This window comes from Phodopus roborovskii, unplaced genomic scaffold (assembly GCF_943737965.1).
Source record: "Phodopus roborovskii unplaced genomic scaffold, PHOROB, whole genome shotgun sequence".
NCBI lineage: Eukaryota > Metazoa > Chordata > Mammalia > Rodentia > Cricetidae > Phodopus > Phodopus roborovskii.
The window spans coordinates 8,155,336-8,181,717 of NW_026126461.1; the positions used below are offsets into that span (position 1 = coordinate 8,155,336).

Sequence of the window (26,382 nt, forward strand, 5' to 3'; positions counted from 1 at the left end):
ATTTCCACATGGGATTGTGTCTTCTCTGCCATGTTTGTATGCTTGTATGGTATAGATTCAGCTTCACTTAGTATTAGATTCCTTCAATTAGCAGAAGTGAATTCTGTCTGTTTCTCATACTGAAAGCATATTTGCTTTTTGTTGACGCGTATTAATGCTTCAAAACTTCATCTACTTAGTTCAGTCATGTTCAGCAAAACACAGAATCTCGATGATAGCTTCAGAAGTGAGATTATGGCTCAGAATCTCAGGGAAGGTACTCAGAACCTCCATTTACCCTGGGATCTATGCGGCCTTGTAGGATGCTCCTTCAGAACCTTACTGTGTCTCACAGACCAAGTGATCTAACCCTTGAAATAACATATAGTGGGCAGTTTCACCTAATTATATATAAAATTAAAAGAAATAGACACATGGTCATTTTAATCTCAAAATGTTTCAAGGCTACAGTAAACATGTGGTTAACTCTAATTTTAATTATTTTGGGGAAACAAATCATTTGTGGGGAAGAAAATTCCTGCAGACTCTTGACTTATTTCAGCACCAAGATTAACTCTCAACTCTTTGCAAAATGTATAAAAAGGAGAACTGTCACTGGCTGTGAGCAATGCTCCCTGGTCTGGGGGCCTAACCCTGGCAGCTCACTGAAGGTGAGGATGTAATTCTATCACTAGACAAGGTAAATGATAAATAGGTGTTTATTGGGGAACACTTACTCAGAAAAATACAAAGAACCACCGGACCATTTCCCTGGTCTTCCTGCTGTATCTGCTGACCCATCAGAAAGATAGTGCAAAGGAAAGCCATGCCTCAAGTTTCTCTCTTTCCTCTCTGTCCACCTGAAACCACACCCAAAGGGGTGTGGCCACCGTTACAGGTCCACAGACCAGATGCCTGCAGCTCACAGCAATAGTTAGCACTTTCCCCAAAGAATCTTGCCCAGAGCAATATTTAATGCAGTAATTTGAATCTGTCCAAAACCTGATTTTAAAATATATGCTCATTATTATTCTTTATTAATAAAATGTAGACTCATAGGCACAGGAGTGAAAAATCATTTCATTCAGTCATTGTATACAAGGCATCTTTACCACATGTGGAATGAATGTGCCAATACTTAGCCTTTGTTTAAAACCATAACTATGCCATAAAAAGAAGGAGAGCAACACACTCCTTAGCATCACAGTTAGAACCCTAGAGTCCAGGGTCACGTTGACTTCACATGCACAAATCAAAAAATTGCTTGGGACATGTGTTTGAATCCAGAGGCTTCCTATTTGATAATGCATCAGAGAACCCTCAGTGGGAGGGATAAACTGAGAGCCCAGATGTATTTCCCAGCTCAGGTTCTGCAGTTCTTCTCACACTGTGTCCCCTTTCCTAAGACCCTAGCACTGTGAGCATAGCCATGCTACATTGCCCAGTCTGGTCTTGAACTCTTGAGCTCATGGATTCTTATAGACCAGGTCTTGAAATCCAGGGCTTAGAGATTCATAGAGTCCATCCCCCTGAGTACTGGGCTTATAGTTGGTTGCCACCATATTCAGCCATAATCTTTGAAAGTAGAAACTGATAAATTGACATAAGGTTTCATAGGGAAAGCAACTTTTTGTTGGAATCTGATAACACAAAAGCACAGACCCTTAAATTTTGTGCTTTTATTATATGCTACTTGAAGGTTAATGAGAGAAGGTAGGGATGATTGGATCCATGATAGAGATGTGTTTTCAATCTTTCTCTGCCCCTGAATTTTTTAAATTCTACAAAAGTTGTTTGAAATCAGTAGATCTGATCAGAGTAGGTCTTAGAAGATTTTCAGCTACCTCAATTTTTTTTTCTATTCTGCCACACTGACTCACCTGAATGACACATCTAAAATCAACTGTGTTTGGGGTCACTCTTTTGGGAATTATTAGATGTCAGCATTATCCCAAGCATTTTGTATGGGTGAGCAGGCTCACTAAACTACCTCATAACATTAGGCTTTTAGAGGAATTAGTTATCACAGGATATAGAATAAAATCCCAGGAAAAGTGAAGGGAAAATAATTTTTGTGTGATTGTGTCTGCTACCTAGCATTTAAATGCCCACGTAGAAAGTTGACGTAATGCCATGTACCTCAGGATCTCCATGAGGCTTGAGTTCAATAAACAGGAAGGCACAAATTGGCATGTGAACAGCCTACACGAAGTCTTAATCCTAAACTGTGAGAACCATTTGATATTTAGTTTTATATTTGCCACTTTAAACATATTTTCCATTATTCTTTGACAGTTTCATATAGGTATATAATGAATTTTAGCCATTTTTCACCCCATTCCCTCTCGCTACTGCTCTTGCCATAACCCTTCTTCTCTCCCTGCTACTTCTTTTTCTTCCTTTGTGTGTGAATACTTAGTTTAAATAACATTTCCACAAGCGTGGGAAGGACATGTTCTCTAAGACCGAGGAACATGGATGGAGAGGAAATGGGAGGTGCAGCAGGATAATATCTTCCGGAAATGGCATATGATTGCCCTTAGGAGCTCAGTCTCAGCTTGTGGTTGTCTGCACAAAACCCACACAGCATTGAGCCCACCAACCCTTTATCATGGACACAAAAGGAGAGGATAAAGGACATCTACTGATGTTGGAGATATAGCTTGCAAACTGAGCCTGTGTTTAATCCATAGACGAACTCCCTCTTTCCCTGTCTTGTTTTCTCCAATGCTCTGGGTTTTTGTTGTTGTTTGTTTGTTTTGTTTTCTAGTTTCTTCTGATATCTAAACTAATACAAGGGTGTCTCTTGAAAAGAGGGAGATATAGTTCAGTCTGTAGTATTTACTTATCATTCATACGCACTTAGAATTAATTCCTGCACTTCCTAAGTCCTCAAACCTGGGTTGCTGGAATACTCTAAACTCCATGGATACAGGAAGGAGGAAATGACCCTCATTCTCCTCTCTTTATTGTTTTAACATGTCATACGAGTCAGTCATAGTGTAACAAAAGGCTTTTATACCCAGGAATCCTGCTTATGATTCTTACTCACTGACCCTGACTAAGTCATGTAATCACTATGTGCCTGTTTCCATACTTATAAAAAAGTGGCTGAATGCATGCAAGTAAAAGAACTTCCTATAACGCTTACGAAATGCTTTGTGTTATGCCTGCTGCATAGAACATTGGTGCACTCTCGCACCATTATTGCCAATGGAATGACTCTGGTATGCACAGAGACAAATTATTTTCCTGAAAATCTGATAAACTTATTTATAAAAGGAAGACTTTCATGTTATTATGTTTCTCCCAATTTATGCCTCAATATTTTTCACTAATAAAATAAGTCATAAAAATATTTCCATGTCCTAAGAGTAAAACTGAGCTGGAGTAGAGCTAATAAGTCTGTTCAGGGTTGACATTTTAAAAGATCAATTCTCATTTGCAGTCATATTCCATTACTATTCTGTAACTACTTATTTTCATGATTTCAAACTTGTATGAATGACCAATCAGAAAGCATGTAAAAGAAACATCAACAACAACAAAACCCAAGCTATTACATTCCTAAAAAAACTTTGTCGTGAAGATGTGGCTATGTTATTGATTATTCTAATACATAGATTTTTTTTTCGTCAGGGGGTAATAGCAATTACTGATGACTGGATAGAAGCTTCTTGGCTTGAGAACTGAGGAAGTAGATGTTGAAGCAATTTTCTATGGCTGATTTGCATTATCAGTACTCTGATCTTTTAGAAGGTTGCAGAAGTGAGCAAGAGAGTGCTACCCTGACTTGACAAATAAGGCTAATGAACCATGATGATGCATAATACACTAAACTATTTCAGCCAAGTGGTGTTTGCTGCCTTGTTCTGTAAGCAACGAGTATACATTCCAGAAACCGATGGCTTTAGCGTTTCCAATTAATTGGAAACAGTAAGCAGATTTTAGGTGCTTACTTTCCTGTTGAGGCCTAGGGGGAAGTTAGTCATCAAGAGATTTACAGAGAAAGAGGAGTTTTCTATACACAGGAAATTTTCACACATGAACAAACTTCACATATGACTTTAATGCTTTTATCTAGGGTCTAAAGTATTTATTTACATAATCTCATTTTTCAAGAGAGCTATAGGATTCTATTACATGAATGGAAGATTAAAAAAAAAAGAATACTGCACCACAACTATTCAAATAATTGAATATTATTTAGAGAAGGAAAGTAGAGCTGTTCTAAGAAGGATTTCTCATTCCACTTGATTAGAATTATTCCTAACATTTCATTTTCCTGGGAGTTTTTATATCCCCAATCACAGGGGGGGGTGTTTGTTTTTAATGTAAATTTTTCTTGAAGGATGTACATGTAGATTAGAGGATGGCCTTCTGGGCCCAGCATGAACAACTGAAACTATGGATTAGCCCAAGAACTATGTTACCAAAAGAAGAAAGAAAAGAAAAGAAAAGCCAGCCACAACATCTCTATTCAGTGATAAACTTCATGCATAGTGACCAGAACTTATCTTATTAAACACTTTTTCTACTGTTTTGTTCTTATCCTTCTGTGTCATGAGCTATAAAGGACCTTTCTAGATCCCCAGATGAGTGTAGTATTGTCCTCCCTTGGGAACCACATGAGATTTATACCCCCAAGTACTTGTGAATATTGTCCTCATACACAAAGCTAATACTTCTCCATAATTCTCCATCAGCAAATACTATGCTGTGCCTGCTATTGCTTTTCAGAAGAAAAAAAAAGTATTAAGAAAGATTAGAACATTAGCTGGGTGTTGGTGGCGCACACCTTTAATCCTAGCACTTGGGAGGCAGAGGCAGGTCTCTCTGACTTCAAGGCCAGCCTGGTCTACCAAGCTAGGTCCAGGACAGGCTCCAAAGCAATACAGATAAACCCTGTCTCAGAAAACAATAACAACAACAACAACAACAAAGAATAGAAGATTGATACCCTATCCCTTGTGACAGTTGACAGTTGTATAGCTTGGTCTGTTGTGGGGCTCCTAGCAGTGGGATCAGGACCTGTCTATGGAGCTTGAGCTGGCTTTGGGGAACCCATTCCAGACACTGGGTTGCATTGCCCAACCTTGGTGCAGAATCAGAGCTTGATCCTTCCTCAACTTGATATGTCATGCTTTGTTGACTCCCATGGGAAGCCTGCCCCACTTCTCAGTGGAGACAGAGGAGGAGTGGATGTGGTAAGGGTTGGAACGGAGGTGGGAGAGGGAACAAGGAGAAAGAAGGAAGGTGAAACTGTGGACGATATGTAAAGTAAATGGAAAAATAAAATAAAAAGAATAGAACCTAATTGATTATAATAGTTCTGCCCTGGAAGTAAACTCAAAGTTTCCAGCCCTCTTTACTGGTCAAGGCAGTAGATTTCTACATGGCAGGAAAATTTCTTTCTAGCACATCTTATCTGCTCTTGAAAATGAGGATAAAACCCAGCAATGCTAGCTATAAATTTATTTCATGTTATTAGACATGAGCTATGTTCAGTACAAAACCTAAGGGTATTCAGAATACTGGTTGAGTAAACTTTCAATGTATATGGTCTTCAAGTGTTCTTTTTGAAAGAGTATTATATTTATGAAATAGTGATAAGTAATAAAATATATTTTTGCTTTTTTCTTTTGTGTCTATTATTGTTTTGAGGTAGAGCATTATGCAGTCTCCCGGACTGGCCTGGGATTCAGGATCCTTGTGCTTTTCACCCTTCAGGATGGGGATTACAGGTGTGCACCACTACACTTGTATTTCTTGTCTTGAGAAACTTGAAAACCTTCTTAACTGGAAGCCCATTCACTAAACAATTAGCAGACAGTCCTAGGGATTTATCTTTACATTCCAGATGTATGTACGGATTGAGGTATAACCTTTGCTTTGTGATGGTGTCCGAAAAGATACTCAGCAATGACAGCTGACATTTAGAAGGCAACACGCCAGAGATTTACACATCTGATGGAGGTTAAATTTATGTAGGCACAGCCTGTGAAAAATTCTGCCTTTTTCATAGCTGGCTGTCCCTAACTGCACATTCTCTTGTGTGATGACATGCTCCCTTCTGACTCAGCTTTGGGACTCTTCAGCAGCTTATTCCCCAATCTTCCTGTGTTCTGTTAGCAGAATGACTTCTTGATACACTGTATTTTCTGGCATATAAAAGGAGCTCTTGTAGTTCAGTGTTTGTCCCATTTTAGGTTGAGAAATTGTGAAGCCTGTTCTCTATGGACAGTGCAGTCAGAATGTCCCTGTGGACAGATCACAGGAGGAACTTCCACCAAGCAGGCTTTCAGGTGTCTGGCCTTGTTAGATCTAAGTCTTTCAAAGATTTATGACAAGTAGGGAGTATTGCAGGTGTTTGTCCTTGTATCATAGTCCCTTGAGAGATCAACAGCACCTATAATGCTCTAAGTGTCCTTCAACGGCACCTCCTGCTCTGACTCAAAATAGTATTTAACATTTTGTACCAGTTTTTACGCAAATATTCATTCAGTAGACTTTCTGCTTTGATCCTGAGATTCAGGTAATCAGAAAGGCTGTTAACTGACTAACTCTATCCAGATAGTATTAATCACACTTAACAAATGTAAAATACCACACGTATCCTTTGTGCTTCCTTACATCTCTCATTGTTTTGGTCTCTTCCCTTTGTAACCTGTAGCTGCCCCTCTAGAGATAGCTGGCACCTCCTCTCAGTTGTAGCTGTGATTCTCATTCCCTCCTGGTCTCATTCCCCCTCCCCTCCCTTTTACCAGAGAATCTTTTATATTATTCAGTGGGTGAAGAGTTGAGATGTAGGTTTTGCTAGCCTAGCATCTGCCTCATCTGCTACAAATCATTCTGTTTGATTGCTATCCAAAATGGAATCCTTTTATCATCAATCTTTGCCCACACTCTCGCTCTGGCTTTTATCCCTATTAGTATGACTTATTCTTTATCAGCTCTCTTGCCCACAAACATTAATATATGACTTCAGATATCTACATATAGTGATTAACAAAGAGCCACATAATCATTGTTTATCAAGGGAAGTTTTCTTCACTAATGTCCTGATGACGGGAGTCAGTATTTCTATTTTTAGACAGATATGATGAGTTTTCCATACTTTGTGTGTGTGTGTGTGTGTGTGTGTGTGTGTGTGTGTGTGTGTGTGCGTGCATGCTGTGTGTGTGACCTTTTCTCCTATATCTTGTCTCCATTCTCATGAAGAAAAAAATAAACAAGCAAGCAAAGTCCTTCTTACTTTAATGCAATCATAATGTATTTTCAGTTGTGCACCTAGCTTTTAACAAGCAAGCCATTTCTCCAGGCCTAATGCAATCATAATGTAAAGATTATGTCAGCAGATTAATGATTATGTTCTATATCAATCTTGATTTCTCTTCCTTTGTCATAATTTTCTTTTCAATGTTTAATAAGCAGATATTTTACATAACATCAAATGTATGACTATTTCTTTAATGCAGCCTTCTTTTAATCTATAAGTCATACATAGACACACATACATAAATGTATGCATCTGTGCACATAACCTGGAAACATGATGCTCAACAATTTTGTAATTTTAATAATTGTGTATTGCTTATACCAATTTATCTTCTAGCTTCTCTTTGACAAATATGTTAGCCTTTAAATCAGCTACAAATATATTCTCTCATGGTCTTCAACTTCTTTCTTCATTTCTTGCCCACTGAATTTTAAATCCCCAATGAATCCACCTATAATTTATTTAGCAGACCTACAATGTGTTTCTGTTCCTGCTACCAATATTCTCCCACAAACCATTGTCACTATGCATGTCAGTGAAAGTTTCACAAGCTGAATCTTGATAGGGCTGTTCTTTGGTTTGTTTTCTCTCATTTATTTTCAACTTTATCTTCAAGATTAAAACCTTAAAAAGATTTTTCAAATTATCATAGAAAAATAGTAGGTCCATAATCTTGGCCATCAATCTTCTTTTCCCTATAATTGAATTTAGGCTGTTCGTTAAACACCAACAATTGAAGAGAGAGAAAAAAATTATAACGCTAGTCTTTTTCACAATATAGAGAAAGGAAATACACACATCCATCCCTGAAAAGTAAAAGTAAACATCACTGAGATAGGGCACATCCACAGCAACGATGGTGCCAAGTGGATATTCTCCTGCACTGCAACTTGAAGAAGCAGCCAAGCCCCACCACCCTGGAGAGTCACCTCAGATAATAGGGAGGAGATTGTTCCCTTCCTTCTTTAGCACAGGTGACAACATACATAAGTAGCAATGGAATTTGTAAGGATTCCTGCCATTTAGTAAGGGAAAAAAATAATTTCTGGTGTCAGTTTTCTAATTTGCCTAGAGTTACTGCCACAGTCTCTTCAACAAAATGGACAAAAATGTTTGAAATGTTCCATGTGAAAACAGCCAAACATTGAGGAAGGGGCACTTTTAACTTTTACTCGTGATATTTAACAATAACCTCATTGTCCAATAAGCTCAATTCAGCTCTTTAGGATCATAGATTGGCCTTCTAGAAGTTCTGTTTTATTTTCTCACTTGGTATGAAAATAAATTAATTTCCTCTAAGTTGAGGATGAGCTAGTGAGACTCAGACAGTAAACAAAACTGGCCATCAAGAGAAACTGAAACTTCTAGAATTGACAAGGCCCTCCCCCCAAAGTTATAGAAGCAGTAAACAGTTGGGAGGAGAGGCTTTCTGAATGGTTAAAGTGCTTGCAACTCCCCAGGAAACTCCAAGATTGATGCTTTTGTAAGACACCCCTCTTCTGGGCTTGGCTTATTGGTGATAGAGTTGCCTTTGTGTCTTGAGGAACCCCAGTCAACTTACTGATTCACCAATGCAGACTATGGTAGAATTGTGACCTTGATCTGTGTTGGTTTTTTGTTTGGCATAGAGGCTTGCTCATCTTTCTCCAGGATAAGTAACATGCCACACTAATCACTGCTTGAAGCCATTGACCTCCCTTTATTGTTTCTTGATCATTCTTGGGTAGAGGCATTCATCATATGAAGAATATGGAGTATTAATCATGTTTGTGTCTAGCACAGAAATTGACAAATGTGGTCAGTCAACAATATTTTGGTGTGAAACTATGCATGCACACTTGTATGTTTTCTTGGGTAATTGATCATTTTGTGTTTTTTAATATTAGAAATTCCTGGTGTTTACCTAATTAGTTGAATTTGTGAATTTTTTTTCTGGAATTAAGGGCAATGAATAATTTAAAAACTTTCTGTGACTTAAAGAAGGTCTCAACTGTAGCAGGTGATATTGTAAGCCCCAGGGATATAGCCCTACTTTGATGTAAATTGCCTTTTGGTAGTGAATAAATTATAAAAACTAAATTTCAAATGTGCAGCATGAAGACATGGAACTTTTAGCTCACATGTAGACTACTGATTTAGTGGAGTGTAAGGTCTTAGGCATCGATCTCAAGCAATTCGATATATGGCAAGATTAAAAAAAAAATATGGGAGACAAATAAGGGAAGGAAGTGAGATAGAGAAAGGTTGTTGTTTAACATCATTGCTCTTTTACCAGGTAGAGAGATTATTTTAAAAAGTTTCTTAGAAACAAATAAATGAAGACACAATGTGAGAAAAGATTAAAAACAGAGTAGAATTCATTAGACTCCGCCTTCATGCTTAAAATCTTTAGGTCAACACTGAACATGCATAGAAAAGTAAACTCTCCTTCTCTCCCCAAAACCAGACATACATGAGAGATGTTATCTCGTTTCTGTGGCTAATTAAGGTTTTATAAGAATAAATATCACTACCCGTTTACAGACCATTTAAATAGCTTTTGGTTTCCATGATATATTTATTCATGTATTCAGTATTCAGATACTGAGATTCATCCTGCTTTTCCCACAAAGAACAACATAATGTGATTTTCTGTGATAGTTATACTTTCTGTTAGAAACACAAGTCCACATTCTACAATAAATAGATGGCATACATTTGAAATTTTGACCTGCCAAATAAGGCAAGTTAATTATTATTTCACAAGTCCTGATTTGAATTTCATTTCAGTTACTATATTTGAACAACATGTGTAAATAGTCCTGACTGTCCTGGAACTCACTTTGTACACCAGGCTGGTTTCAAACTCAAAGAGATCCACCTGTCTCTGCCTCCCAAGTGCTGGGATTAAAGACTTGTGCCACCACCCAGATGTGAATTCTAATTATAGAAGAGTTCATAAATGTTTAGGGGTGAAGGCATGAGAGGAGTAAAAGTTTATACTCCTGTATGAACCTCTCAAAAATTTTAAATAAAATCCAAACAAATGGAAATAACAGGAGAGGACAATTCTGCTAATAATATTGCAGTTCTTGGTGGTTATGTTCTATTTCTTTTTATTTCACTTCATCAAAAAAATACAGTTTTAATTGGCCTCTATGTTAAAATAGCTTTAAATCAGAATGACTATGAAATAGTATATTCAATTATTGTCACCATTGTTTTCTGTGCTGGAGTGGACATCACCTTGGATATTTAATTATAATGAAAAGAAACAAGTTTAGAGTGCATGTGCTTAGTAAAGCATTTGTCAGCTGTGAGTAGATGGTCATGTGATTTTCATCAAAATATCTTTGGAATATTAGTGACTCACAGCTTGCTTAACGATGGGTAGGGCAACTGGAAGCAACATATTCTAAGGCAATATGTTGTAATTACTTGCTATTTTTGAAGCAGAAGTAAACTTCACAATAGCGCATTAACAAATGTAGCAGAAATCCTAACACTCTCCCATCCTGCCCTGTTCTACACCAGCCAAGTCACCCAGCTGTAAAGCGGAGGTATTTGCTTACTGTCTAAACTCATCGAAAAGCTTAGTGGACCAGCAAATGACAACAATAAACATCTAACCATCCATGAAACAAGAAATCAGAGTTTTCTACTTGTATGCATGCTTAAGCTGGAAGAGATGCCAGTCAATGACTTTAAAGAAGAAAGTGTGTATAAGGAAATAGCAAGATAGCCAATGAGACTCTCGAGGACTAGAGAAATGAGGCCAGTGACTGGCATAGGAGGGGAAGTCGTAGCTCCAGAAGCTAATAATAGCTGGTGATCTGTAGGACAATTAACCTAATGTGGCATCTGACTACTTGAAGAAGTTGCCTAGGGAGACTTCCATGGTGGGCTCCTTTTGAGAATACTGCCCAGCAGGAAGTCACCTGGATTCTAGGGCCCTCCTTGGAAAGAGTTCCTAGGATGTCTTTCCTCCCCCACTGAGGTCAGAGCTATGCTGAACCTGAGAATAAGTGAACCTGAGAATAAGTGAACCTGAGAATAAGCGGGACTGGAGAGGTGCCACACACTTACTGGTGAGGTAAGGGCTGGCTATCCTCGGCTTCTCTACATTCTTCCTTCTGCTAACACTTCATTATTTACGGAGGAAAAAACAAAATCGTGCGTTTTAGTCCTTGATTGAAGAGAGGATAGATGTTGTTAGAGAAGTCAGCTGCAGGGATTCTGTGTGAAGGTGGAGGCATCTGTGCTGAAAGGTTTGAATTGGCTAATCACTGAGGTCTTGCTCGAATGCTAACTAAGGAGTCCAAGCAGAACAAATTCATTCCTGATGAAGTCTTGCAGCCCACAACGTGGAATAATTTGAATCACAGACCTGTGAAATTTGATCAGGGTTGAATTAAACGACTCCCGAAGTGATTTGGCAAGTCGGTTTTAACCAAGGAAAGGCAGTGTAGCTAGCGAGAGGCCATTTTCTTCTGCGTTCTCATCGGGTCTCTGCTATCTGGGGCAATTCTGAGACCCACACCATGAGCTCAGGCTTCGCCGAAGTTAGACATGTCTTAGCACTCACGCTCAATTTACAACCACATATGACTGTATGGTTTATAAAAATGTCCACAACTTTCTAGGGTTCTCATGTTAAATCTGCTTCTGAGCATTGATTAGGTCTAATTTGTGTGAAATGCAATTTCTTCTACACTTTACCTCCCTAATTCTTTGAAGGGTATGAAGTACACAGAGGTGAAAAACTGGAAAGTCACACAAAACTATCATCAGCTCAACTTTGAACAACACCATCTCTAACACAGAAGTTCAAAGCGCTGTCCTGATGAGCTAAAGTGAAGTATTCATGTCTGTTTGTGTAGTTTATAGGTAAGATAGAAGGAAAAAACGGGGAGTGGGGATAGAGAGGGAGGGAAGGCAGAGGGAAAGGTAAGAATGGTCTTGCCTCAAGTTTCTTTCTTAACTGATAGCATCTCAGAATCAGATCAATGTAGGTAAATATTCAGAGGTGCAGTCAGTTTTTGTAGCACTCTTTAACCTATCACATAAAGTTTAAAATACATGTTTAGCCATACACATCATAGACATTCACACAATAGATTCAGAAACAGATAGATACGTGTCAATAATTGTGGGATAAGAGGCATGCTTTTCTTGGGAATGAAAGAGAGGGAGTTCAGTGTCTCAAATGTTTCTAAAAAAGAATTGTACAAATGTAAGATGACTGATGGGTACTGTGAACAACGCTCTTCTCCATCCCTTTGTATACACATAGTTTAGAGAGAACCGATCGGTCAATCAATATTTATAACAGAGGAGGAGGTCAGTAAGTCTAGCTAGAGTATTTGCTACAGTTCCTGCAAACCTTCCTGAGAACTCCAGTATCTCTAATAGATTTGTCATCTATGCTTCACAAGTTTTCATTACACAACACAATCAGAGCAGATGAAGAAGAGGCAGTCAGAGCAGTGTAGATGGTATTAAAGGAGTCAGCATTGCTGAGATCATGTCATTACCAGACAGATGCTTAGTCATCTGCCTACTGGGGCCATGACTGTGTTAATTATGACATTTGTACATAGCCTTAATGTCTCTAACTTTTTTCATGCTTTATTCTGTTGGAAGTAGCTCCAAAGATAACACTGATGCTCATGTGTATCAGGATGGAAACAGAAAATGACTGTTGTTCCCTGGGTCCCATCACTCAGTTATTTCCTTCATATTACCATGCAAGTCAAACAAGAAAGACAGGCTCAATCATAGCTGGAAAAAAAAAAAAAGACTACACATTTATATCCAGCCTCTACCCCAAACACCTAAAGGAGGGACCTGAAATAAAGGTTCTTTTAGAAGCCAGGTATCCTAAAAAGCTCTCCCAATACTAGACCTGTCCAGATTCCCAATTCCCAGTGACCGGCTGAGCCAGAATTTCTCTTTACTGTCTGCTGTCTAGTAATTTCCGCTGACACTGGAGTGCCTATATCTCATCCCCTCCCTTATCAATTCCTGATTCTAGCTATGATCAATTTTATGGTCCTTGGAATGTCTTTTGGTGAGGATTTAGTGTGAACATTTAGTATGAACAGTGTTATCTTAGCTGGTGCCACTGTGACAATCAAATGTCCTTCTTTGTATACCTGTTTCACTTTTCCTTAAAATAGTATGGACTCCTCAGCAGTAAAAGTTCATGCTCCTGGAAGATGCTGTAGGTATGTCACAGAGAGTCATATGCGGGTAGCGCTACACATGGGGTGGTGTTACCTTGCAGCTTTTGAAAGTAATTGTGTTCTTTTATCCTCTTAAAATTTAGGAACAGTTTAAAAGTATGATTTGTGTATAATGTTCATGCAAACATAAATGTTTTGTGTTTATCAGCTGTCCATTATCTGGCTTAAAGGTATCATTTGTAGAATATTCTAGGAAGGGAGGAAAAACATTACAGGGCCAGTGCTATTTCTAGTGAATTTTGAGTCATGAGTAAGAGTATGCTGTCACACAGAGACTTGAGTAGGGGCATGGAAAGAGGACAGATCTATAGATTGTAACTTGACTGTGCCTAACAGCTAAATTAGGAATTTAGGAGTAATTGTGCAAGCAAGAGAAAAAAACTGAAATAAGACTTATACTCTAGGTCACAAAAAGAGTTTAGCAAGGCATGTTAGGGGCTCCGCAGTTTATGAGAAGATTGATTGGATTAACCACAAAGGTTAGATATAATCAACCATGTCTTTGAACGATCCTCTGTTACAGTGGAGTAGCAGATTCAAAGGAGAGGCACAGTTCTTGGGGTACATAGGCAAAAATTTAGATTTATCATAATTACCATGATAAAATGATTGAAGAGTAATTCATAAAAAGGGATTTAGAATTATAATGCATGATATTTGATAATTTGCAGATAACTGAACAAAATGACTGAGTCTTGGTCTGAGTAGCTAAGTAGATGAAGCCAGCATTTGTTAAGGTAGAAAGCATTACATGAGAGGCAAGAAGAGAAACGGGAAAATCTTTAGCACTAGGTTTGTGACATTTGCCACATACACAATTGTGAAGTGGAGAGACAAATTTTACCCTAAAAATCACTCTTTAGTATAAAAGCAAGAAACTGCCCATGGGGAATGTGCTGGGTGTGGGGATGGAGAAGAGGAATCTTACCTGGATTGAATGCCTAGCACAGTGAACCCTGCAGGTATGTGCTGCTCACCAGATTCAAAATTAAGTTCAATAAAAACTGAGTAAATGTTTCTAACCTAAAAGTTCTTCTGTTCCAAAAGCTAGACTTCTGCATATTAAAAAAGAAATGTAAGTTTGAGCTTATTTTCCAGTTCCATATTGTGTGTCCCAACCTGCAAGTGTTGCTGGCATTTTTGTGGCCAAGGGAGAGCATTTTACACTTTTATTTTGAATTGGGCTACAAGTATAAGGTTAGGTTTCTGTCAATAGGTTTCTCTGGGAATATTCAGTCACTGATAACACACAGGATTAAAGCTAATATTCTTATGACTAACTCATTATCTGAAACTTAGTAAGAAATGATTTAACAAGTAGGTGCTTAAAGATTCTTCTTCAGTTTAGATAATTTAGTGAAGACAGAATAAGAAATATAAAGAAGAAATAATTTAAAATGTTGTAGGAGATGGAAATATCAAAGCCTATAAGTCTACTTCACTGGAAACAAAATATTCATCATCTATGAAGCTATTAATTTTCTAGCATTATTATAATAAATAATTCTTATGAGGAATTTAATGTTTCATCACACATTAATTTTAATCACAATTCACATTACCTATGTGATAAATATTTTTAAGTGTTGGAGACTTTTGGCTTCTCAGGAAACATCCGCTATTTATTGGTTGGCCCTTCTGGGATAGTTACACACTGAGCATGCGATTGAACCTTCCTTTTGTGATAAAAGCTTTCTGGGGACAGAATCACTCTATCCCTAAAGTATGACTCAGCAGTGTGCTCTCATAGTATCACCCATTTAAGCTACATTTTCCTCACTGAAATCACCCATTGAACAGCTAAGTCTCTAATGTTTTGAGGTTTCTATGGTTGAAATAAATGGTTGATGACGTTCTGTTGCTCACTGTATTTTTGTACATTGCAACCTTTCATCATGTTGTAGCTTCACATGATGGGACTAGATGGAGAGTATGTAGGCCTCTGCTGTGTTCTCAGCAATGAGCAAAGAAGCTCTCTCTGTTAGAATCAGATCTTGAACTTTCTGATCCAATGGAACAGTATTTCAGCTGGTTGCCAGCTACTGTATGCAATACACTTCCCAATTATCTTTTGACTTGCTAAATGCATCCACAGTCCAGAGAGTATTAGCAGTAAGAAAAATGTGGTGTATGAAAAGAAGTCTTTTTTACACTGTCCCTTATTATTATGTCATAAAAACCCAGGCTTGAAATAGATTGAAGTAGATGTATCTTTTAATGAAAATTGCTGGGAGTTTGAAGTCAAATGGCCTTATCTTTTCCTCATGTCTCTGGTGCAGAGTTGACCTTGCAGTACCATCCTCGTGAGAACTACCGTGGTTTTGGGGACCGACTCCTTTCACAAGCTTTACTTAAAAGAGACACAGAAACCAGCATGCCTTCTTTAAGGCTGCATTGTCTGGACTTGTGCGTGTCAGCTTTTCCCGAAGTCAGAGGGCAGAAAAGTTCAGGGGCATTGTGCAGAAAAAAAAGAGAGTAAGTTCTCAAGACACTTAGGTGACTGTCCTGATATGCTCACAGGTCCATCTGAGGCAGCTATGCGGGTCCTTAGCAGTTATTCTTACCTCCAGGCACTCTCTGAAACTACAGACTGGGCTGGCGTATGCCACTGCTTCTTTATTCTCACTGCCTAAATATAGCCAAGCAACAATGCAGTAGAACCCACAGAAACACGGACTGTCAGCACGCATGCCTTGTAGAGACCTTTCTTTGGTGTCATAGTGAGATATCTGAGTTGAGCTTAAATGAATTAAAATGACACAAAAATTTCAAAACTCTATTCAATTCTCAGCATGGTCTTTTTTTTTTTTTTTTCCTTCCTTCCTTCCCTCCTTTTCCCTCCTTTCTTCTTTCTTTTTGTTTACCCATACAAAAACCAGTGAGGAAATGATAATTGCATGTTTCTTTTCCTTTGTTTCTGGTTCATCCTTATATGCACTGCAAAATCCATAAAAGAGAAAGGAATTGGTGCTGGAATGGAGGAATGTGGTATCAGGAAGTAAAAGCAGACAACAGGGAAAGCAATTAAAGAAAGATTATATTCAGCTAGCATTTTATAAATATATGTAAAGCACACACACACAGGGAAAATACAGTAATGGGAATTTAATGTCAAAATGATTGTAATTTTATGCCTAAATAGCTCAACATGAACAAGAAATATGTTCATCTTAATTAAAAACAGATAGAGGCATTTAAATTGTTTTCTCCAAAATTTCATAGACCCTGGATGACTTCCTAAGAACAGTTCTTGAGGAAGCATGGCCACCAGAGCAGCAAAAATGCACTTTAAAACACAGCACTAAGGTCTCCTTGAGTTCTTTCTTCTCCACACTGGCAACAAGTAATACAATTGTGTACAATTCTGTAGTAATTTTATATTGCAAGTATGTTGTACAATTCTTGCTTTAACTGAATTCCATATGCAACTAGCTAAGCAAGTCAATTGTCAACACTTTGGTAAGTACATTTTATGTTTATTCAAATGAAAGTCTGTGTGTGTGTGTGTGTGTGTATGTATGTATGTATGTGCAAGACAGTGAAGGACACTGTGATGATTTGAATGGAAATGTTCCCCATAGTCTGTCAGGCATTTGACACTTGGTCCCTAGATGGTGATGCCATTGAGAAAGTATGGGAGTTGGGACCTTATTGTAGAGAGTATACCACTAGAAGACTTTGACAGTTTAAAAACTCTTGCCATTTTAAATTCACCCTCTCTGTTTTGTGGTTGCAGTTTAAGATGTGAGCTCTCATCCTGTTTTCCCAACTGCCATGCTGGCCACTAACTGCCTCATTGTCTCTACCTTTGTGGACTCTGACCCTCTGGAACCATAAATCCGAATAAACTTTCTTCTGCAAGTTGCATTGTTCGCTGTGTTTTATAACAACATCAGAGGCTCAGGCAGGCAAAAAGTCGTAAGAACCAGTGCAATAGGAAGTGTTCTGTGAAATAGTTTCTCCTAGAATTGGCTGCATACAGGAGCAGAACAATGACACTCTCGATGGACATGCTAATGAATGTGGAAAGGGGACAGTTTTATGAGGTCCTACTCATAGATGGAGATCTAAAGGCAGCTAGTGACTTCTGGGAGATTTTTTGTTTGTCCGTTTGTTTATACCCATTGAGTTCATTTAGTTTTTCCAATTTGTGCACAGCTGTGGGGTCATTAACTGGAACAGGGGTAACCTCGAGCCTGAAGAACCTGATGCCTCCCAAACAATAACTCCTTAGACAGGGGTGATACGTCACATGGGCTTCCCTAACCCATGCAAGGATTTTGGCTGGTGTTTAAACATAGGAATTCCTCTGATTTATGTGCATGTTGTGTAGACGTTTCTTTTCACCTGCATATGTTCATTGCCATCTTGAATACAAGCAGCTATAATCATCCACTAGCAATGCTCACAAGACCACCATCACTAACTTCCCTTTACAAAGGGAGAAGAGTCTTATAAGTCTTACATGATTTGTGGATGTCCTGAGGCTCACTGTACCCAAGCATGTCACAAGGCTTTATGAAATCATCTTGAGGTCCCCCTGCTCCACTTTTTCAAACTCATAAAAAATAAGTAGATGATAGACTGGGAATCAGGTCTTCCACTGGAATAGCTGCTTAGAATTTGTCTAGGGCACTCTAGGAAATGGAGTTGCTTCATGATACTACAAGCAGCTTCAATAAACCCATTGTTCACCATGCTATACTTGAATAGGAACATATCTTTGGTTTGCTGGGTATTCTCCCTTTTAAGGTGAAGAATTTTGTTTTCCCAGGAAAAGCCATGAAACATTTTGTTTATTTGTGCTGTCTTCTGTTTTCTGTTTTTGTTGTTACTGTGTTTTGATTTGTCTTTTTTTTTTTTTTTTTTTTTTTTTTTTTTTGAGACAGAGTTTTACAATAGCCCAAGCTGGTAACAAATTTGCTTTGTAGAAGAGGTGGGACTTGAACTTCTGATACCCCATCTCCTTAAGATTATCAAATTTGTGTAGCATATGATATTTTATACTCACTGGTTTTTATTGTTATACTCAATTTATTTCTTAAGAACTTTTTATATCAAAAATTCTTCTGTAATGTCTACACTTTCATTTATAATTAGAAATATTTATACTATTTAATTTTGGTGTGCCTAAAATTATTGATTTTCTTTATTTTCTAAAGAAAGTCTATTGATTTAAAACTGATTTTTTCAATTTTTATTGATATATGTGTATTCTGATTTATGTTCCTTCCTTTTATTATCTTTTTTTATATTTTAGCTGCTTTATTCATAACTTGCACAACACAGAGAACATTAGAAATCCATGCAAGGCAGGTATATCAAGTCAAAAACAAACTGTACTGCATGAAAGATGACAAATCAAAAGAGTACATATTGCATGCTTCCGCTGATACTTATTCCATTTATTTTTACTTTGTTTGCATTGGTGTTTTGCCTGCATGTATGTCTGTGTGATGGTGTCAAACCTCCCAATTACTGACAGGTGTGAACCTGGGTCCTCTGGAAGAGTCAGTGCTCTTAACCATAGAACCATCTCTACAGTTTCATGATATTTTCTAAGGTTACAGAGATAATCTATGTAGTGGCAGACACAAAAGTGCGATGGATACCCAGAATCTTAACTATACTGTGGTATTGACTACACAGAACATTTGAAATACTCTTTGTGGTGATGGAAATGTGTTATACCTTAATGATGTTGGGGGTGCCATGAGTTTACACACTTGTCAACACATACGTTAACATTTTAAATTTTTTTCTTTTTTTTATTTATTTTATATAACCAAGTCCATTTAAATGAAAACAAACATTTATAGACAATATTTGGGAATTTGGGCGTTGTTCTTTCCAAACTACTTCCTGCTGGTAAGGGGCGCTATCATGGGGGATTCGAAGATTCAGAAGATTGAGCCTGGTTAGGAATAGAAGACAGGAAAGAGAGAGAGAGAGAGAGAGAGAGAGAGAGAGAGAGAGAGAGAGAGAGAGAGAGAGAGAGAACATAAAAGAGAGAGCCAATATTGGTTTGAAGATAAAATTGAACACAAAGAAAGGTCTAGAGAACTACAAGACTGCTGCCAAATAACAATTTGAGCTTCCGTGGAAAGGCTACCATAAATGCCCTTCCCAGAGAATGAGATCAACAACTAACTTATCCATGGAGCCCTCAACTAATGCCCGTTGGAAATAGGAGCAAACACCCATACATAAACACTGAGTCGAGGTAGAACCCAGATGCAGATGGAGAGGACAAGACCAGGGGGCAGAAACATATAGAGACCGCTTACCTGAACGAGGAGCTAATGGGCCACCAGACTGATAGCTGGGAAGCCAGCATGGGACTGACTCAGGCCCCCAGAAGGACTGAGCAGTCTAAGAGACCTCAGACAGTGGAGCCAGGATGTATCCCTGGTGCACAAAAGGACTTTGCGAACACATCCCCCATGGAGGGATAACTCCCTTAATCTAGAGACAGGAGAGCAGCCCTAGTCCCTACTTCACATGAACTGTCAGACATACATGATCCCAACTGGATGGCATTTCAGTTGGGAATTGGGGTGGGGGGATGGGAGAAAAGGGTGGTTAGAGTGCATGTGAGAGGACAGAGAGGGTAAAAGGGAGGGAAGGAGAGTGGAAGGAAGGGAGGGAGGGAGGAAGGGAGGGAGGGAGGGAGGGAGGGAGAGGGAACTGGGATCGACATGTAAAATAATAAATTAAATTTAAAAAAAAAATGCTTTGACTCCAAAATTTAAGTTCAAGGACAAGTTACTGGGGAAAAGGATTTCTATTTTTGTTTCCACAGAAAATGAAAAGATGTGGATTCCTTCCAGACTAATATTGTTTGGTCAAGCCAGACCACCTGAAACAAAGTACCAGGTGATCCTACATTCAAAACAGCTGGACAAAGCAGCCTTTTATTATCTTTGAGTTTATTTATTTATAGAATTGTGAGACAAAGAGTTATAGAGTCATTGAAAAGGTCTATTTTATTGTAGATATATATTGCTATGACTTTTCCTTTGGGGAACTGATTTTTCTGTATCATAGTTTTCTAAATGAATTTTTATTAATTCTTTTTTTCCCCCAGTGGACATCTTTATTAATCAACTTCTCCAAACCTACAGCTGGAATTTCATCTTATTTCCATGCTGCATCATAAACAGTGACCAAGCTAACCAGAAGCTAGTCAAAGAGAACTAAGCTTTTATAGCTCACTTTCTTTTACAGGCAGAATATAAACAGATGCACTCTAGAATGCACTTAACCACTAAGGGATTTAAATGGGATCTTGAAGAATGTAGACAAATCCCGATGCAGTAAAGATGAGCTGAGATGCTGTGCAACTGTTTAAGGGTTCCTGGCTCTGCATCTCTGCCACTAGCTGAATCTTGTGCTAACACCAAATGGAGATGCGGAAAACACACTAAGTTAACTTGGGTGCTGTGCACAGGAACCAAAAGGCAGGAAATTCTAAACATTGCTGAGAGCATCCACCCCAGGAAGCTTCCAGCAGCTCCAGACTGGCACCACCCCAGTGCTGATATGGCTGACTTTATGCTCTGTATTCCATTTGGCACGGCAAGTGGCAGTATCTCCACCACCGATGATAGTGATGCAGCCCCTAAAAGTGGCTTTTACCACCTCATCCTTGAGGGACTTGGTTCCCCTGGCAAAAGATTCCCATTCAAAAGCCCCAACATGTCCATTCCAAACAATCTGCTTAGCGCGAGCCACAGCCTCAGCATATTTCTTGCTGCTCTCAGTACCACAGTCCAAGCCCAGCCAGCCAGTGGGTATACCAGAGGCCACAGTACATGGCCAGTCTTGGCATTCTCATCAAATTTGTCAGCAGTAACAAAGTCAACAGGCAAAGTAATCTTCACACGATTTTTTGCAGCTTTGGCCATGAGATCTCTGACAATCTTGGCCCCTTCTTCATCATACAGAGAAGTGCCAATCTCCATGTTGTTGAGCACCTTAAGGAAGGTAAAAGACATTCCACCACCAATGGTCATCTCATTGTCTTTGTCCAGCATGATGTTGTTCAGCTGGATCTTGTCTGCAACTTTAGCTCCTCCCAAGATAGCCAGGAAGGGTCATTCAGTACTCTCCAAAGCTTTGGCAAAGTAGTTCAGCTCCTTCTTCATCAAAAATTCACCAGCTGTCTGTGGCAGATTCACACCCACCATGGAGCTTTGGGCTTGGTAAACATTCCCAAAAGCATCATTGATATAGACACCCCCAAGTTTAGACAGTGAGGCTCAGAAAGCATCAATTTTGGCCGGCTCAGCTTTAATCTATTCCCAGAAGCATCTTTTCCCTTCCCTTCTTCCTCTATATGAAAGTGGAGGTTCTCCAGCTGGATGACAATGTCAACTGCCGGGTTGGCAAAGGCATTCTCTACTTCTGGGCCCACACAGTCCTTCAAGAACAGAACATCCTTGCCCAGGAGAGATTTGAGTTCTGCAGCAACTGGCTCTAAGGATTATTTGTCAGGCATGGGAACACCAGCAGGCCGGCCCTGGTGGCTCATAAAGACCACCAACTTGGCTACATTGTCCAAGCAGAATTTGATGCTTGGGACAGCAGCCTTGATCCTTTGGTTATTTGTTATCTGGTTGTTCTTCATAGGAACATTGAAGTCCACCCTCATCACGACCTGCTTCCCCTTCACGCCCAGCTTGTCCAAAGTCAGCTTATTAGAGAGCGACATTTTGGCAACACAGTAGGAACGAGACACTCAGGCCAGAGAAAGAGATAATTTTTATTAATTCTTTGAGAATTTCATGCAATGGAATTTGATCATGTTTGTTCCCTACCTTCCAATTCCTCTCTAATCCTTCTCCACTTCCTTCCCTCCCCAACTTTGTACTCTGCTATGCTCCTACAGAAGAATGCATATTCTCATGCCAGTCTAAAGAACATTCTTTAGATATGGTATTTATTTAGTATAAAATGAGATTTATTTGCAGAATGTATTCACTAATACTCTATTAGTTTGATGTGTGTATTGCTTAAAGGGAGCACTGACATCTCCTGTTACTGAATTGTTACATATTTACACTCATTGATATTTACTTTATATGTTTAAATGCTTTGATATTTCTAGATTTCATATCCTATTGGATTAAACTATTTTAGAGCAAAGATATTTATTTAAAACAAAATGTTTTGGTGCTGATGTGGATAAGTTATTTTTAATTCAGCACTACATTTATAACACATTACCTTGCTTTCTTTGATCAATAGGCTCATGTTTGACTTTTGATATAGCATACATTAATTTCTGTTGATGAAAGTACTTGGAGACAAGGGAGAATGCACAGCTGAGCAGAGGAGTGGTCTAGTCTTTTATGTCTAAAATTATAGTCTACATTTTATTCCAGTTGATATTAAAAGTTTCCTTAACAACTTAAAGCTATGATGGTTTTACTTTTTGACATTTTACATGTTGGGAACATGTGTGACTTCATAATTATTGTGTGCCACACACAGAATTCAAAACACAGAGTATAGTTAAATGAATAATAACAGTGTATCCGGGGTTTAACTGTGTGCTCGGTAGTAAATATCATGTTCCTGAATGCTTTCACGTAAGCAATTATTGTCTTTTTTGCTTCTTTTTCAGACTTCCCTTAGGCATTGCCTGTAAGGTGAATTTAGTAGTGATAAATCTTGCTTATCCAAGATGTCATTGTCACTTAAATTCTGTTCTATCATGACATTTTATACATAACTGGTCCTGTTTGAAATATTTCATTTTACTCATTTTTAGTTAAATTATGGAGTACTTTCATCATAAATTCTTAAAATATAAAATGATAAAGTTAAAGCTCAGACTAAATCAACCTGTACTGTTATGCATATGCCTGCACTGATCATTTTATACCCATACACTTGCAGAATCATATATTATCCTGATCACCTCTGTTCTTCCCCTGAGAACAAGTCTTAGAAAATGAACTCTGTGTTATATGTATAATATTAGGGAAGAAGAGAATAGATAGGAATCAATGTTATTTTGTCTTATTTACATTGGATTGATGATCTAAAACTTTGCAAAACCAGGAAGTATGTGACACATTGTTTCTTTAAGTCTTTTTACCATAAGAAAAACCAACTTCCTCATGGCACCGTAAATATGTTAAGGATATTTCCTTAAGGAAATATTTCATAATCCTGCATGAAAAGCATTAATACATGGACGAATAACTCATTTATACATTAATATTAAATTATGATGTTATCACATGACAAGCTTTAGTTTTAACTGAAATGTTTACAAATTTCTTAAGTGAACATTCAATATTACTATAAATTTCAATGTTAAAGTGAACAAATTCTACTCATAAATACAGGGGTTGCTGAGTTAAGCATAAGGTATGTAATGACAATTTCATTTCATCAATTTTTCAGTGGCCAAAATTAAGGGCTCAAATATTACAGTAATCCTGGGCCTTTATTTAACTACTTTCTCTCAGAAACTTTCTATTTTAATGTTTACAATGTGTGATAGACACTGAAATTCAGTGGGTAGTTCAATAAATATATCTGATCTTTCTCTATGAAGGAAACTAGATATGAGTAAACTACTATTAGTAGAGTTGGTATTAGTATTCAGGCATCTCTACTGGCCTATCTTTAGGGTTCTGACAGGATATGCCTTCAGCTTCAGTCACTAAGAGCACCATATTCACTAATCTCCCTTTTAAAAGGGCCCTGCCCACTTCCCATCCTCTCTCTCTCTCTCTCTCTCTCTCTCTCTCTCTCTCTCTCTCTCTCTCTCTCTCTCGCACACACACGCACGCACACACACACACACACTGTTTCTCTGCCTGTCTCTCTATCTCCCCTCCCTCTTGTCTCTCTCTCTCTCTCTCTCTCTCTCTCTCTCTCTCTTTCTCTGCTTCTCTTTTCTCTTCTCTTCTGCTGCTCCTATCCCCAAAGGCCAGTCTCCCCTCTCCCTTCCCTCCTTTTTCTCACTCCCCTTTCCCTAATTAAAAAAACGCATCTGTGTGAGCTCTGTCACATGGGTCTTTACTTTTTAAATTACTACAGCTCATACAGAAATCAGTGTTGGCTGAGGGGGGTGGGGATACAGTGAGAGAGAGGTAGTTCAACTTCAATATAGTGTCATTGTCAAGGTTTACTGAGGTGAAAATACTGGACAAAAGTACACAAATGTATGAGCCACAGAGACCTCTTGGGGTGGTAATAAGGAAGATGGTAGGAGACCAAGTACCCTGCAGCAGAATGCTGACTGATGAGAAGAACTCTTGGAAGCCAGGGTATTGCAGTAGGATAAAAGACAGTATGTGAGTGGCTGAGAGTTCCATAGGTTTGCAAGGCTTTGGTTAGGACTGGCACTATGTATAAGTGCCTTGAGACGTAACCCAATCCATGAATCTCTAGATTTCATTTCATGTCATGGTCGTTCATTGGAGAGATTCACTTTTCAGCATGAACTCAAACAAGGGCAAATACTGGCACGTCCTCTGGCTTCTTGAACTGTGAGGAACAGTGTAGAGTATCATACTATTTGAGTTCCCAATGCATATGCAGCAGATAAGAAACAATAGAGTGAAAGTGCTGGAGTTGAGTTCTAATTTATTCTAAAATGTCTAGATATGATTTTCATGAGGGAAAGTCTCTCAAGAAGCTTACGTGTGCAGAAGGCTGGTACACACAATGGAAGGCAGAGTGTGGGAACCCTATGCTGTATCAGCAGGCCTTTATCTCAGGGACAGCTCTGTAGTTCATCATCTGGAGTATTATTCCTTAGGAAAGCCTACAGACCAAGAGATAGCACACCCCTTGACAATAAGTACTTAGAATAAGGAACATAGTTTTCCTGTTGGTTAAGCTCTGGGATTGTGGATTTCAGGACACTTCCCTGATGGGAGATGTCATACTGTAAATATGTTGCTCTTATTGGTTAATGAATAAAGCACTGTTGGCCAATATGAAAGCAAGATAGGTGGGACTAGGAGAGAAGGAGGTTTCAGGAAGAGAGTAGAAGATTCAACATGTACGACCAACAGGGTAGTAGAACTCTGGATCCTCTCTCCAGTAAGTTAAGACCATGTGGAAATACTTAGATTGATAGAAATGGGTTAATAGTTAAGGCAGAGCTAGCCAATAAGAAATGCTAGTAACAAACAAACAGCATTATATCTACTACAACATCTCTGTGTGTTATTTGGGGCTGGCACGGCTGTGGGACCAAGCAGGCTGGCGGACAACAACTTGTAACACCTCCCCAGGTCCCATTCTGCCAAAAGCAGAATTTGGCTTCAAAAGAAGTCCATAATAGTAATTTCACATGCAATAATATGTTCTGAATCTTTTGCAGGCTATTATGATTCGACATATATACAAATACATACATAAATACACACTAAAAATTGAAGTAGTTTAATTAAAATATTCTGTGAAATGTCTTCTTTTCAAAGTTGCCTGATTATCATGTCCAGAGCCTCATTATCTAGGACAATTATTTGTAGTATTTAATAATTGAGTGCTTAAATGAATAAACACATCACAGAGACTTTATTTTGATTATTTTTTACTACAGAGTAGTATTTCCAGCTTTGATTACAAGTGAGTGAGAGAAAATAATATTTACTGATAAGAACTCTAGAAATTTGACAATACACCTTCATTTCCTGTCTCAGGATGCAAGATTTCCTGGTTATATTTGCAGATAATTCCTGTTATCAAGCTGGTTGTATAACTTTGATTAAATTTTGGTTGTGGCAGTTGATACCCTTGAAGTGTAAGCTGAATGGAATAGTGAAGTCATTTGTCTTTGGAATAAGGATGGGGTAGAGATATCTATGGCAATAGTACCTCATGACTAATAATCAAACATTTTCACATTATTATCAAATATAAAACAAA

At 38.4% G+C, this 26,382-nt stretch overlaps 1 pseudogene; it reads right to left on the reverse strand.

The window, feature by feature from the left end:
* Positions 1–20,952: 20,952 nt before the first annotated feature.
* LOC127226596 (phosphoglycerate kinase 1-like) lies at positions 20,953–22,214 on the reverse strand (annotated as a pseudogene).
* Between the last annotated feature and the right edge of the window lie 4,168 nt (positions 22,215–26,382).